We start from the raw sequence: 15,712 nt of genomic DNA on the forward strand, positions 1-15,712 counted from the left end.
GATAACTGGAGACAAAGGTACATATGATGACTTCATAGAAATGGTTAAATCACAATAAAGTTGAATACAATGTTATGGAGGCCAGACAATGCATGCCTTTGTCTTCCGGTGCCTTCGCACATACATTGTAAGACATGAAGCAGAATTCTTCTCGCAGATTGTAGACAATTCTCCGGAATTTTCTATCCTGCAGGGTGCAGAGGTTAGGTCACTGGGAATATTTAAAGTGGAAGTAGTTACTGGTTGAAAGATGGTGGTTTTGGAGGTTTTAGTTCAGAAGAGAAGTTCAGGCTTGAAGCAGGTCTTCAGGGATCAGCAGGCCTACTCTTGCTACTGTTTTATTGTGTTCTTGGCTATCTTGATGGCAGGTGCGTTAGTTGTAATTCTTAAGTTTTGGAGAAGCAGGCAATAATCAAGAAACTGTCAATATGACACATCTATATACAAAGGATAAGAAATGGATAACAATAGCCTAATTGGCCTATTAATATATTAAAATCAAATATTATAATCTCAGATATGGAACAGGAACAGGCCCTTTGGCCTGCAATATTATGCTGAACTAATTAAACTGGTAATTAAATATCCAGCTAAACTATTACCTTCTGCCTACCCTATACCCATTTGCCTCCATTCTCAGCACATTTATGTATGTATCTATGAATGTTTTAAATACTTCTAGGGGTGCCTGGCATTGCATTTCCTGTATAAAAACATAGGCTGAGCATCACCTTTAAACTTGCCCTCCCTCCCCCCATTTTAAATGCAGGCCTTCTTGTATTAGACTTTAAAACTCCTCGGAAAAGCATACTGTACCAGCTGTCTACTCCATCAGTGCCTCTCATAATCATATAAATTTCTATTAAGGAAATTATATCTATACATTTGGAAAATCATAAAGTGATTAACTAGACTGGCTTCATGAAGGGGAAATTATGTCTGACAAATCTGAGTTCTCTGAGGAAGTATCTATCCTACAGGGTGATAAAGGTTAGGTCATTGGAAATATTTAAAGTGGAAGTAGATAATAGTTGAAAGATGGTGGTCTGGAGGTTTTAGGACAGAACAGAAGTTGAGGCTTGAAGCAGGTCTTCAGGGATCAGAAGGCCTACTCTTACTACTATTTTTTCTTGTGCTCTTGGCAATTTAGACGACAGGTATTTAGACTTCCTGCAGGCTTTGAACAAGATGCTTCCCAAGGTTAGAGCCCATAATGATGGAAATAAAATAATACCATGGACAGAAGATTAGCTTCCATGCAGGAAGCAGAGAGTAGGAAAAAGGTGGTTATTTTTAGTTTGGCTATCTGTAGCCAGTGGGATACCACAGGGGTCAGTACTGGGACATAACTACTTACAATACTGTATATATTGTTGACTTAAGGTAGGAAACAAATGTGAGCAAGGCAAGTTGTTAGGAGGATAGAAATAGTTTATGGAGAGATATTGATAGGTTAAATAACTGAGAAAGTTGACAAATGTAATATAATGCAGGAAGATGTGAAGTTGTTCACTTTGGAAAGAAAATAATAAAGTGCTACTTAAATGGAGGCAAACTGCAGAAATGGATGCAAAGCACAGAAAGCTGCACACTGTGAAACTACTAATGGAGTCTTATGCAATGCTGGTACTTATTTCATGTGGTTTTGAGGATATAAATAGATAAGACTGATTGCAACTGTATAAGCTACTGGTAAGACAAGAGCACTACTAACATTTTTGATCCTCTTATTTAATATAGTATTTCACTGAAAGTGTTCAGAGAAGATTCATTGGGATAATCTCAGGAGTTGCTCTGTTTAGAATGATTAAGCAGGATGGATCTCTGCTCATTGGCATTGGGGGAAATGAGGGGTGATCTAATTGAAACATGTATTCAGTGGCCATTTTCTAGGTACACTTGAGCACCTGCTCATTAATGCAAATATCTAATAAACTAATTATCTGGTAGCAACTCAATGTATGAGAGCATGCAAACATGGTCAAGAAGTTCACTTGTTCAGAACAAACATTAAAATGGGGAAGAAATGTGATCTTTGACCATGGAATGATTGTTGGTGCCAGACAGGGTAATTTGAGTATTGCAGAATCTTCTGATCTCCTAGAATTTTCAAGTACAATAAGGGAGCACACACTTAAAGCTCAGACAAATAAGGTTTTCTTCTCTATGTGTGTTTAAAGTCTTTGGAACTCCTTGACAATCAAGACAATGGGTGGAGAAGGGGCAGAATTCTTACATATATTTAAGAATGGAATAGCTACAGCAAATTTCTGAATCAGGAGTCAAGAGATGGGAAAGATTAAGAAAGTGAACTTGAGAAATGTTAGATCATCCATGATTTATTGAATGGCAGAGCAGGTTTAAGGACAAAGTATCCTTCCTACTCTCATTCGTGCTCATTTAACAGGATGTAGTTTACTCTCTGCTATCATTTTCATGCTCTGTCCAGTTGCATACTAATGCTGAACACCTGGTCTTTTATTGAAGAGTAGAATACTATTGCTGTATGGATAATTTAGATAGATATTACTTAATATACCATGCACACTCCACAATAACAAGTGGCATCCACCATTGGAGGTATAGAAAATTGTTTTTTTGTCATGTGGGTATCAGTGGCCAATCATGCACCAATTACATTACTGTGTGTTCTGGAGTTACAGATAAGCCATATTTCCTTTTCTGAGTTGCATTAATGAACCAGCTGAGATCTATTGGAAAAACATTCTGGTAGTTTCATGGTTATCTTAATCAACGTTAGTTTTTTTAAAAATTAACATTTCTAGAGGGCTAAAGTCCATAGCAACCATGATGAGATTTGAACTCAGTCCCTGGATTGTTAGCACAGGCTTCTATCTGTGTTACTAGTTCATTCATTTCATTATTGCACCATCACCACAGCTATTGTAACAATGGCTTTCATGAGGAGTGTGACTTATTCCTTGGAATTGTAAACAAAGTTCTCAATGTGTCCATATAGATCATTAGCATAAACTTCCAGACACTGGCTGACAATTTGCCTGCTGTTTAAACAGGATAACCATTAATTTCTTCGTAGCATTAAACTGTGTCACCTATCTCCACCACAATGGTCTGCTGCTGACTGATAAGAGTGTTATGGCTCTGGCCCAGGAGAGGGATGACAGTGAAAGAGTATGTGGACATGGAAGCACCACTCAATTATTCTCACTTCTTTCAGGCTATCTCTCTGAAGCCAGTTACTCACACGCCTCATCTCCAATGACTTGTTATTGCAGAGGTGCAGGAAGAGAAGTCTTTGACAAGGCCTGTTAAGGTTCTGATTGTCTTTAGGTTCCTCCATATTTCTGTCTAGTGAGACAAGTAACACAGAGAAAGCTGAACATCTTTTGTCAATGCTGTACTGTAATATATTGTGATCACACAAGTTGAGTGTGATGTTCTCCTTAGAGATTGTCTATTGGTGGCTCATCAGATGGCTGTAGAGGCTGATCTGCAGCAGTGTGGGTGAGAGTAAATGGTGACTGTGGTAGTTGGGTTCTTTTGGTTTTACAGTCTCTTGTTTAGCAGCTGCTGTTTGTTTTCTGTGGCACAGTGGAAGTCATGTAGCACAGCTCCCTTTTGAACAAATTTTCAGTGCAATGTCATCCCAGTTTTTAGATGTAATGTTGGATTTCTTCAGGCTGATTTCAATGTTATCTTTGAAACATTTTCTTTGCTCAGCAGGGGCTTGCTGACTTTCCTTCAACTGGGAGTAAAGGATTTATTTTGGGAGATGTGATTTACAGGAACTATCCACCAGAACTGGTTCATGCTGAAGATGATGCTCATGCTGGCCTCCTGCATATGCTGGTATTAGTGCATCTGTCCTTCCAGCTGATCCTCAAAATCTTTCATAAGGACTTCTGGTGATATTTTTCCACGGCTTTCAGGTGCCTACTGTAGTTGGTCCAAATGGTAATGTAGGAAGGATGACTTTTCTATAGGTGTACAATACTCAACTAACAGCAGTACTAATCAGCAATGTACCTAGAGTTTATCATATGGTACATTAAGTTCTTAAAAATATGCATCCTATATACTACAGGCTTTATCTCCCAAACAACATAGTCAAACGTACCTTAGCACACAGGAAAAGGTCTGAGTAACCTCCGTCTACCTCTTCTGAAGCCACAACAGGATGAAGAAGAAAGTGACATATAGCTTACAAAAACTAATTCAATATGGCTATTTGATGAACGTTACTGTAAATTTCCATTGATTACAATACTCCAAAAATCAATTGATGTGGCCCATGAGCATTTCTTAGTCCGATATACTTTGGACAGGCAACAGTAGCTGAACAAATTATTATAAAGGGAAGTAGAGGAAAACCAAGCAATCATTGTCCATTCCTAAACACAAAGTATACTGCAGATGCTGTGGTCAAATCAACATGTACAAATAAACTGGATGAACTCAGCAGGTCAGGCAGTGAGTTCTGTGCCCGGCACGACACTAAACTCTTCTTCTGTTGCCTACATCTCCGAGTATACTACTTTAACAAGGATTCCCCTCCCCCTATTGATGAGCCCTTCTCCCATTTTCAACCCTCTTCCTCCTCCTGGACACCTCCACCGGGCCTTCTACCTGCACTCGATCTTTTCATCTCCACCTGTCACCAAGACATCAACCATCTCAACTTCACCACTCCTCTCTCCTGTTCCATCCTCACTCCCTCTGAACGCACTGCTCTCCACTCTCTCCGCACTAATCCTAACCTAACCATCAAACCCGCAGACAAAGGTGGTGCTGTAGTAGTCTGGCGGATGGACCTCTACCTCACTGAGACCAAATGGCAGCTCTCTGACCCCTCCTCTTATTTAACCCTGGAAAAAAACTGACCCCACCAAAAAACATCAAACTATTGTCTCCCGTATCGGCACTGCCCTTATCAACTCCGGAGATCTTCCGTCCTCAGCCAAATAACTCATAATTCCTACACCTCGCACTGCTCGGTTTTACTTCCTCCCCAAGATTCATAAGCCTGACTGTCCTGGTAGGCTCATAGTTTCGGCCTGCTCCTGCCCCACTGAACTTGTATCTGCCTACCTGGACTCCATTTTGTCACCGATAGTTCAGTTACTCCCTACTTACATCTGGGATACATCCTATGCCTTCCACCTCTTCAATAACTTACAGTTCCCTGGTCCCGACCACTTCATTTTCACCATGGATGTCCAATCCTTATACACTTCAATTCCCCATCAAGAAGGCCTCAAAGCCCTCTACTACTTTCTTGACTATAGACCTCACCAGTTCCCCAACACCACCACACTCCTCAGGTTGGCAGAACTGGTACTCGCACTTAATAACTTCTCTTTTGGCTCTTCCCACTTTCTTAAGACCAAGGGTGTAACTATGGGCACTCGCATGGGGCCCAGCAATGCCTGCCTCTTCGTGGGTTATGTGGAACAATCTATGCTCCAAATCTATACTGGTACTGCTCCCCAACTTTTCCTTTGCTACATTGATGACTACATTGGTGCTGCTTCCTGCACCCATGCTGAGCTCGTCAATTTCATCGACTTTGCCTCTAACTTTCACCCAGCCCTCAAATTCACTTGGTCCATCTTGGACACTTCTTTCCCCTTTCTTGATCGCTCAGTCTACATCTCTGGAGATAGACTGTCCACTGACATCTTCTGTAAACCCACTGACTCATCTGCTGTGTCTGTTCCCAGGATGAGGCTTTCCATTCCAGGACATCCCAAATGTCTTCTTTCTTTAAGAATCATGGTTTTCCTTCTGCCGTCATCAATGATGCCCTCACCCGCATCTCCTCCATTTCCCGCACTTTGGCCCTCCCCCATCCTCCCATCACCACAACAGGGACTGTGTTCCCCTTGTCCTCACCTACCACCCCACCAGCTTCCGGATCCAGCATATTATCCTCTGCAACTTCCGCCACCTTCACCAGGACCCCACCACTAAGCACATCTTTCTCTCTCTACCCCTCTCTGCTTTTTGCAGGGATTGTTCCCTCCATGACTGCCTGGTCCACACGTCCCTCCCCACAGATCTCCCACCTGGTACATATCCCTGCAAACGCAAGTGCTACACCTGTCCCTACACCTCCTCTCTTACCACCATTCAGGGCAAACAGTCCTTCCAGGTGAGGCAACACTTCACTTGTGAGTCTTTTGGGGTAATCTATTGCATCCGGTGCTCCCGCTGCGGCCTCCTGTACATCGGCGAGACCCAACACAGATTGGAGGACCGCTTCGTCGAGCACCTCCACTCCATCTGCAACTACAGACAGGATCTCCCATTTGCCACCCACTTCAACTCTGCTTCACATTCCCATTCGGATATGTCCATACATGGCCCCCTCTACTTCCATGATGAGGCCAAACTCAGGTTGGAAAAGCAACACTTGTATACCATCTGGGTACTCTCCAGCCCCTTGGTATGAACATCGAATTCTCCAACTTCCAGTAATTCCCTCCCTCTCCCTTCCCCCATCCCACTTTCACTCTGTCTCCTCTTCTAGCTGCCTATCAGCTCTCTCATGATTCTACCTTCTTCTACTACCCATAGTGCTTTCCTCTTACATTCCTTCTTCACCTCTCCCGCCTATCCCCTCCCTGCTTCCCCTCCTCCACCCCCTGATCTTTCCTCAGATTGGTTTTCCACCCTCCTCCCACCTTCTTTATGGGGCCCCTGCCCCCTCCCTCTTCAGTCCTGACGAAGGGTCTCGGCCCGAGACATTGACTGCTCATTTCAACGGATGCTGCCTGACCTGCTGAGTTCCTCCAGCTTGTTTGTACATGTTGAATTGTCCATTCCTCATTGCTCTGAACTGAGGAGATATTTAGAGTTGACTGCACAGATGGATCTGATGTCACACTTTTGGCAGATCAGGTAACGAAGGTAGTTAAGAGGGTTTTTATTGCAACCTGTTTACAGTCAGTAAAAACTTTTAAGAATATCAGTTTCTGCTTACTTTATTCAATTTCCTTCTCTTAAATTTGCTCACACATCACAATGGGATTCTAACTCAAGCAATGTTTTAGATGCTGGTCTTGCAACAATACACAAGAGTACCCATTGAGTGAGTGACATGTGAATAAATGAATGGTGCATAAACCCTGCCTCAATAACCATGAACTGGGTAGAAACATACTGGCAGATTGTCAGGTGCGCACCTTTCTCCTCTTCCACTAGGTTCACATACCTAAGTATGGATGATGAATCCTTTCATTCTCCTCCAACTGCAATCCAATCCATTAGAATGCTGAATCTTTTTGATATTCTAATGACTCGCTCTGAATCACACCTTTTGATTATCTGCCTCATCATGGCAAAGCTTGAAGGCATTGAGCTCTACCTCTTAGGAGAGAAAGCCTTTAAATGTACCTTCTCAAAGCAAGGTGGATTTTTGTCTAGGTGTGCCTTAATTCATTTTGCTGAGTCATGAAGCATTGTCAGTTTTTATTAGTGTTCAACAAAATTGTGTATTTTTGGTTCTTAGAAAATACTAAGTAACTATTATTATATATTACATTTAAAATAGTTCAAACAACTAGACATTCAAAGTGATACAAACTTTGCCATCATCAGATTACAGGACTGATTGATTGTCCATGTGAACATTTTGAAAGCTGAGCAACACACACAAAATGCTGGAGGAATTCAGCAGGTCAGGCAGCATCTATAGGAAAAAAAGTAGAGTCAATGTTTTGGGCTGAAACCCTTCAGCAGGACTGGAGAAAAATAGCTGATGAGTAGATTTAAAAGGTAGTGGGGGTGGGGGGGGGAGTAATGCCAAGTGATAGGTGAAACTTGGAGGCATGAAGCAAAGAGCTAGGAAGTTGATTGGTGAAAGAGACAGAAAATCATGGAAGAAAGAAAAAAAGGGTGGAGGAGCACCAGAGGGAAGTGATGCGCAAGCGAAGAGATAACATGAGAGAGGGACAAAGGGATGGGAAATGGTGAAGGAAGGGAGGCATTACTGGAAGTTTGAGAAATCGATGTTCATGCCATCAGGTTGGAGGCTACCCAAACAGAATATAACAGTGGAGGAGGCCTTGGATGGACATATCAGAACGGAAATAGGAAGTGGAATTAAAATGGGTGGCCACTGGGAGATAATGCTTGTTCTGGCGGATGGAATGTAGATGCTCGGTAAAGCAGTCTCTCTATCTATGTCAGGTCTCATCAATATAGAGGAGGCCACACCGTGAGCACCGAACACAGCGTATGACCCCAGCAGACTCACAGGTGAAGTGTTGCCTCACCTGGAAGGACTGTTTGAGGCCCTGAATGGTATTGAGGGAGTAGATATTGGGGCAGGTGTAGCACTTGTTCTGCTTGCAAGGATAAGTGCCAGGGGGAGATCAATGGGGAGGGACGAATGGACAAGGGAGTCACGTAGGAAGCGATCACTGTGGAAAATAGAAAGTGGGGGGGAGGGAAAGATGGTGGTGGGATCTAGTTGGAGGTGGTGAAAGTTTTGGAAAATTATATGCTAGACGTGGAGGCTGGTGGGGTGGTAAGTGAAGACAAGAGGAACCCTATCCCTGGTAGTGTTGCAATGAGCGACTGAAGCGAACCCAAGTGTAGGACACAGGCATGGAGATTGAGTTTGGATGTTTTATACGGGTGTAAACGCCGAACAGCAAGCAGGAGGGATCTTGACATGGAGCCTTGACTCACAGAAACGGAGTCTCATAGGTAACCCTTGAAACCGGAGCTAAACTTGGAACAAACGGTTCTAAGCAGTCGGGAAACGTAGTTTACTCACAGGAAAAAAGACCCACGAACTGGCGATTAGTGTTTGTGACGTAGGGGTTCTTATACTGAGGCTACATCCACACTAGACCGGATAATTTTGAAAACACTGGTTTCGCATAAAAACGATAGGCATCTACACTATGCATTTTAAAAAATATCTCTGTCCACATTGGAATGGATATTTTGGTGTATGTCCTCCTACTGTGCATGTGCAGGATACATCTACTGAAAACAAGCGACATGTTTGGTGTCGAATCTCACTGTGAAGCTTGGGTGTGCGCTTGTTCAGTTACAGACTAGGAAAACTTCAACGACGGACAGCTGTTGGCTCTCGCGCAGGAGGATTTAAAACTAAAAAAAAAACAAATACTGAAGCATATGGAGGCAACTGACAGGGAGTTCACGGACTGCATGACCTGGCTGACGAAGAACATTGAAAAACTGACTAACTTGAATCGGGAGCAAGTTACAGCTTGTGATTCAGCTGGGAGCTCAGAGAATTCGACCATGTAGGTAGGATTTAAGCCTACCTGGTCAATACCTGTGGAGGAGGGGGAACTGCGCAGGCGCGAGTGACGTCAGCGTCGAGCGCGCACTTTAAAAGGCAGGACTTCTTTTCAGAGCAGGCAGCGGATTCCGTGGAAGCAGAGTCCTGGGCTTTGGCTAAGTGGGCTTTGGCGTAAGGGGACTTCGGTAAGCTTGTGTGATTGCTTGCTGAGGGGAAGAAGGTAAGGTCGCTAGGTGCTTTTTAGACTTATTCTATTAATCCAGTTCAGGTATGGGGGAGACAGTCAGAGCAGTGGTGTGCTCCGTATGCAGTATGTGGGAGGTCAGGGTCAACACAGTTGTCCCTGATGACCACACCGCAAAAGGTGCGTCCAGCTGCAGCTCCTATCAGCCCGAGTTAGGGAGTTGGAGCAGGAGCTGGATGAACTACGGATCATTCGGGAGGTGGAGGCAGAGATAGATAGGAGTTATCAGGAGGTAGTCACACCAAAAAACCAAGAAGTAGGCAGATGGGTGACGGTCCAGAGAGGCAGGGGGAGCAGGCAGAGAGAGCAGAGCACCCCTGCGGCCATTCCCATTAACAATAAGTATACCGTACTGGATACTGTTGATGGGGATGACCTACCAGGAACGAGTTGTAGTGGTCCTGCCTCTGGCACAGAGGTTGAACCCTCAACTAGAAAGGGGAGGAGGGAAGAGAAGAGAGCGATAGTTTTAGGGGACTCTATAGTTAGGGGGGCAGATAGGAGATTTTGTGGGGCAGATCGGGAGTCTCGGATGGTATGTTGCCTTCCTGGTGCCAGGGTCCGGGACATCTCAGATCGGGTGCAGGCTATTCTTGAGAGTGAGGGCATGAACCCAGATGTAGTGGTCCATGTAGGGACCAATGATGTAGGTAAGGTGAGTGAGGGGGTCCTGCTTAGAGAGTTCAGGGAGTTAGGAGTGAAGCTGAAAGGCAGGACCTCCAGGGTGACAATCTCGGGATTGCTACCTGTGCCACGTGCGAGTGAGGCGAAGAATAGAATGATTATGCACATTAATACGAGGCTGAGAGCATGGTGCAGGAAGGAAGGGTTCAGGTTTTTGGATAATTGGTCTTTGTTCCAGGGACATTGGAATCTGTTTCGAAGGGATGGTCTACATCTGAACCGGAGGGGTACTAACATTCTTGCAGGAGTATTTGCCAGTGCTGCTTGGGGGGGTTTAAACTAGATGTGCAGGGGGCAGGGATCCAGATCCAGAGGGTTGGTCAGAAGGAGCATGGGGTTAAATGTGTACAAGGTTTGGGTGATCTTGAGAAGGTCATCAAAATTCAGGGTGCAATTTGCCCGATGGAAGTTCAAGGAGCTGGGTTAGGTACAGTAGACAGTGTTTTAAGCAAAGAGAGGAGGAGGAATGGGCTAAGAATTCTATACTTGAATGCGCGTAGTGTCAGAAATAAGACAGATGAGCTTGAAGCTCAGATGAAAATGGGGAACTACGATATTGTTGGGATAACGGAGACATGGCTGCAAGGGGATCAGGCCTGGGAATTGAGTGTACCAGGGTATACGTGCTATTGTAGAGACAGAAATATGGGAAGAGGGGGTGGAGTGGCCCTGTTGGTGAGGAATGAGATTCAGTCCTTAGCAAGAGGTGACTTGGGAACAGGGGAAGTAGAGTCTGTGTGGATTGAGCTGAGGAACAGTAAGGGTAAAAAGACCCTAATGGGTGTTGTGTACAGGCCCCCAAACAGTAGCGTGGATATTGGGTACAAGTTGATTAGGGAGTTAACATTGGCATGTGCTAAAGGTAATGCAGTCGTTATGGGAGATTTCAACATGCAGGTGGACTGGAAGAATCAGGTAGGTGCTGGACCCCAGGATAGGGAGTTTGTGAAGTGTCTAAGGGATGTATTTTTGGAACAGCTTGTGCTTGAGCCAACCAGGAACGAGGCTATTTTGGACTTGGTGATGTGTAATGAACAGGAATTGATAAGTGATCTTGAAGTAAAGGAGCCATTAGGAAGTAGTGGTCATAACATGATAAGTTTTTATCAATTTGAGAGGGATAGGGGCAGATCAGAGGTGTCAGTGTTGCAATTAAATAAAGGAGACTACGGAGCCATGAGGGATGAGCTGGCCAAATGAGGGCATTAAATGGGCGGATGCCCTGGCAGGAAAGACAGTGGATCAGCAGTGGCAGATATTCTTGGGCATAATACAAAAGATGCAAATGCAGTTCATTCCAATGAGAAGGAAGGATTCAAAGAGGGGGAAGGGGCCACAGTGGTTGACAAAGGAAGTCAGAGATTGTATAGCATTAAAGAAAAAGAAGTATGACAGGGCTAAGATGAGTGGGAATACAGATGATTGGGAAAGTTTTAAGGAACAGCAGATCTTAACTAAAAAAGCAATACGGAGAGAAAAAATCAGGTATGAGCTCAGTCTAGCCAGGAATATAAAAGGGGATAGCAAAAGCTTTTTTAGCTATGTGAAGAGAAAGAAGATAGTTAAGAACAATGTTGGCCCCTTGAAGAATGAATTGGGAGAAATTGTTATGGGAAACAGGGAAATGGCAACAGAATTTAATGCATACTTTAGATCTGTCTTCACCAGGGAGGACACAAGCAATCTCCCAGATATATGGATGGGCCAGGGTCATAAGATATCAGAGGAATTGAGACAGATTGACATTAGGAAAGAAACTGTGATGAATAGACTGGTAGGACTGAAGGCTAATAAATCCCCGGGTCCAGATGGTCTGCATCCGAGGGTTCTAAAAGAGGTGGCTCAAGAAATTGCGGATTCATTGGTAATCATTTTCCAATGTTCCTTAGATTCAGGATCAGTTCCTGAAGATTGGAGAGTGGCTAATGTTGTCCCACTTTTCAAGAAGGGAGTGAAGGAGAAAACGGAGAACTATCGCCCTGTTAGCCTAACGTCAGTCGTGGGGAAGATGCTTGGGTCCATTATTAAGGACGAAATAGTGGCACATCTAGATGGCAGAAATAGGATTAGGCCGAGCCAGCATGGATTTACCAAGGGCAAATCATGCTTGACTAATCTGTTGGAGTTTTTTGAGGGTGTAACAAGGATGTTAGACGAGGGTAAGCCAGTAGATGTTGTGTACCTAGATTTTCAGAAGGCATTCGATAAGGTGCCACATAGGAGATTGGTGAGTAAAATCAGAGCTCATGGCATTGGGGGCAGGGTTTCAACATGGATAGAAAACTGGTTGGCAGATAGAAAGCAAAGGGTAGCAGTGAATGGGTGTTTCTCAGACTGGCTGGAGGTGACTAGTGGGGTACCACAGGGCTCTGTATTGGGACCATAGCTCTTTACGATTTATGTCAATGATTTAGATGAGGGCATTGAAAACTATATCAGCAAGTTTGCTGACGATACTAAACTGGGTGGCAGTGTGACATGCGAAGAGGACGTTAGGAGAATACAGGGAGACTTGGATAGGCTGAGTGAGCGGGCAGATACTTGGCAGATGTCATTCAATGTGAATAAATGTGAAGTTATCCACTTTGGAAGCTGGAACAAGAGGGCAGAGTATTGTCTGAACAGTGTCAAGTTAGGTAAGGGAGAAATGCAAAGAGACCTAGGAGTCCTAGTTCACCAGTCAATGAAGGTGAATGAGCAAGTGCAACAGGCAGTGAAGAGGGCAAATGGAATGTTGGCCTTTGTTACAAGGGGAATTGAATACAAGAGCAAGGATGTTCTTTTGCATTTGTACAGGGCCCTGTTGAGACCGCACCTGGAATATTGTGTACAGTTTTGGTCTCCAGGTTTAAGGAAGGACATTCTGGCAATTGAGGAAGTGCAGCGTAGATTCACTAGGTTGATTCCTGGGATGGCAGGGCTGTCTTACGCAGAGAGATTGGAGAGATTGGGCTTGTACACGCTGGAATTGAGGAGATTGAGAGGGGATCTGATTGAAACGTTTAAGATAATTAAAGGATTTGATAGGATTGAGGCAGGAAATATGTTCCAGATGTTGGGAGTCCAGTACCAGAGGGCATGGATTGAGAATAAGAGGTCAGTTTTTTAAAACAGAGTTGAGGAAGAGCTTCTTCTCCCAGAGAGTTGTGGAGGTGTGGAATGCACTGCCTCGGAAGACGGTGGAGGCCAATTCTCTGGATGCTTTCAAGAAGGAGCTGGATAGATATCTGATGGATAGGGGAATCAAGGGATATGGGGACAAGGCAGGGACTGGGTATTGATAGTGAATGATCAGCCATGATCTCAGAATGGCGGTGCAGACTCGAGGGGCCGAATGGTCTACTTCTGCACCTATTGTCTATTGTCTATAACTCTGTTGCATTAATAAAGCACCTTGTTAAATGTGTGAAACATGTCTGCATCAGTATTATCTTGTATTTCCTTACAATGTTACATTAGGCTGCTACACATCTATTGTCAGAGAAGTACTTGCATAAATAGGTAAACCACCTTCTTACAAGCAAGGACAGAAAACAGGGCAAAGTGAGCATACTTATTTATTCAGTAAGTTATGGGTCAAAGTATTTGGTGAGTACATTTCTAACTCTTCCGGCTTCAGTCTTGTTGCCGTCTGTTCTGAAATTGTTAGGTTGCGTTCAAGAAAACAATGAAATGGCGCACTGCTGTCTGACAGCGTTTTCAGATTTCTCTGGTTACCCCATCCACACTGATCTGCCCAAGTGGCATTTTCAAAAATACACACCCTGGAAAGCATTTCTGAAAAGCTCCGGTTTTGGGGATGAAAACGCTATTTTAGTGCGGACGGAGAGTAAAAGTGAAGAGAAAAAGCTTCGGTTACGGATTTATCTGGTGTAGTGTGGACGTAGCCTGAGTCTTTGATGGAAACCAGGTGTGCCATCAGTAAAGAGAATTGGAAGCAATTAGGGAAATTAACGATAGAGACAATATCATAATCAAAGAAAATTAGGAGCAAGATAGGGAATTAATGACCAGGACCATGACAGGTAGCACGGCGGGAGGATGGGGTAAGAGCAGATGTGCATGAAGTGGAAGAGATGCTGTTAACAGCAGTGTTGAAAACCATTGCACTTATTCATAAAGCAAAATGAATAAAACTAATTTTTGCATAGTTGACATTTACTGACAGCATGGTTTTTTAATCTGTTAAAAAATTGAAGTAGGTCATCTGGGGCATTTCCCCCATTTTTCAGATAATGCAGAAGAATTCAAATCCCACCAATGATGAATACATACATTATCTTACATTATATACTTTAACAGTCAGCTACATGGATAGGAAAGTTTTAGAGGGATATGGTCCAAACAAAGGTGAGTAGAGTGAGCTGAAGTAGGCAAATAGATTGGTAATTTGGGATGAAGTGACTGTTTCCATGCTATGTAACACTTGTGTTGCCTCATTAAAGACTGTATTATAAATATTGAGTTTAATCTCAGAGAACAGAGATAGTCTTATTCGATAGTATATTAATCTACTATGATCAAAGACACAGTACAAACATTAAATAAGCTAAAATTCAAATATTATATTTATAGTGTAATCAGATGAGAATAGGTACAAAATAATAACATCGTATAGAAATGGTGATCAATCTTCATGACCTTCTGCTAAGCTTTTTAAATTCTGCTTCAAGAACATCCTAATGTCTATGTTCCATGTCCAGGCTTACTTATAGGTCAAAACACTCTTATTTCAATTTCCTTGTCCCTCAGCAATAATATTCTTACATGACAGATAGATGCTCTTTTCTTAGATAACATGGTATTTAATTTCTTTAAAGTTCCTCCCCAAACCATGTTTGGCACATTGGGCGGCAACCTTGCCATTTCTTTAGCATTTGACTGTTTAACCAGGCCAAGTAACTAGCCCAACAGTCAACCCTGCATGGATGCAAGGAGCCAGATGGATTCGAACCTGGGACCACCCTATAAAATGGGATATGGTGGATCTATCACTAAGGCCCCCATCACCCAAGATGTACTCTCTGCTGATTACTACCATCAGAGACTAAGTAGCTTGAAGACACACACTCAATATTTTAGGAACAGCCTCTTCACCCCCACCATCAGATTTCTGAACAGACGAAGAACCAACTTATGAACACTACCTCACCATTTTGCCCTCTTTTTGTACAACTTATTTAATGTAAAAGTTTTTAATATATTTCTTATTGTAATTGATAGTATCTTTATTTGTAGCATTGTACTCCTGCCACAAAACAATGAATTTCATGATATGTCAGTGATAATAAACCCGATTCTAATTCTGGGTAGGTGAGTACTTCTTTACTTGAAACGCTCAAAGGACAAGACTTGTCTCTCTGTTCATGCTCTCAGTCTAACTTATGGATTAGAAAGCTTGATTTATAACTTATCTCTATGGTTATTGGTATCAGAGGTCAGTTATCCCAGCCCCAGGATATCTCTGCAGGGGCTCATCAGACAGTGTCTTACATCCAGTGGTATTTGGCTGCTTCATCAAT

The sequence above is a fragment of the Hypanus sabinus genome, chromosome 6 (genome assembly GCF_030144855.1).
Source record: "Hypanus sabinus isolate sHypSab1 chromosome 6, sHypSab1.hap1, whole genome shotgun sequence".
NCBI classification, from domain to species: domain Eukaryota; kingdom Metazoa; phylum Chordata; class Chondrichthyes; order Myliobatiformes; family Dasyatidae; genus Hypanus; species Hypanus sabinus.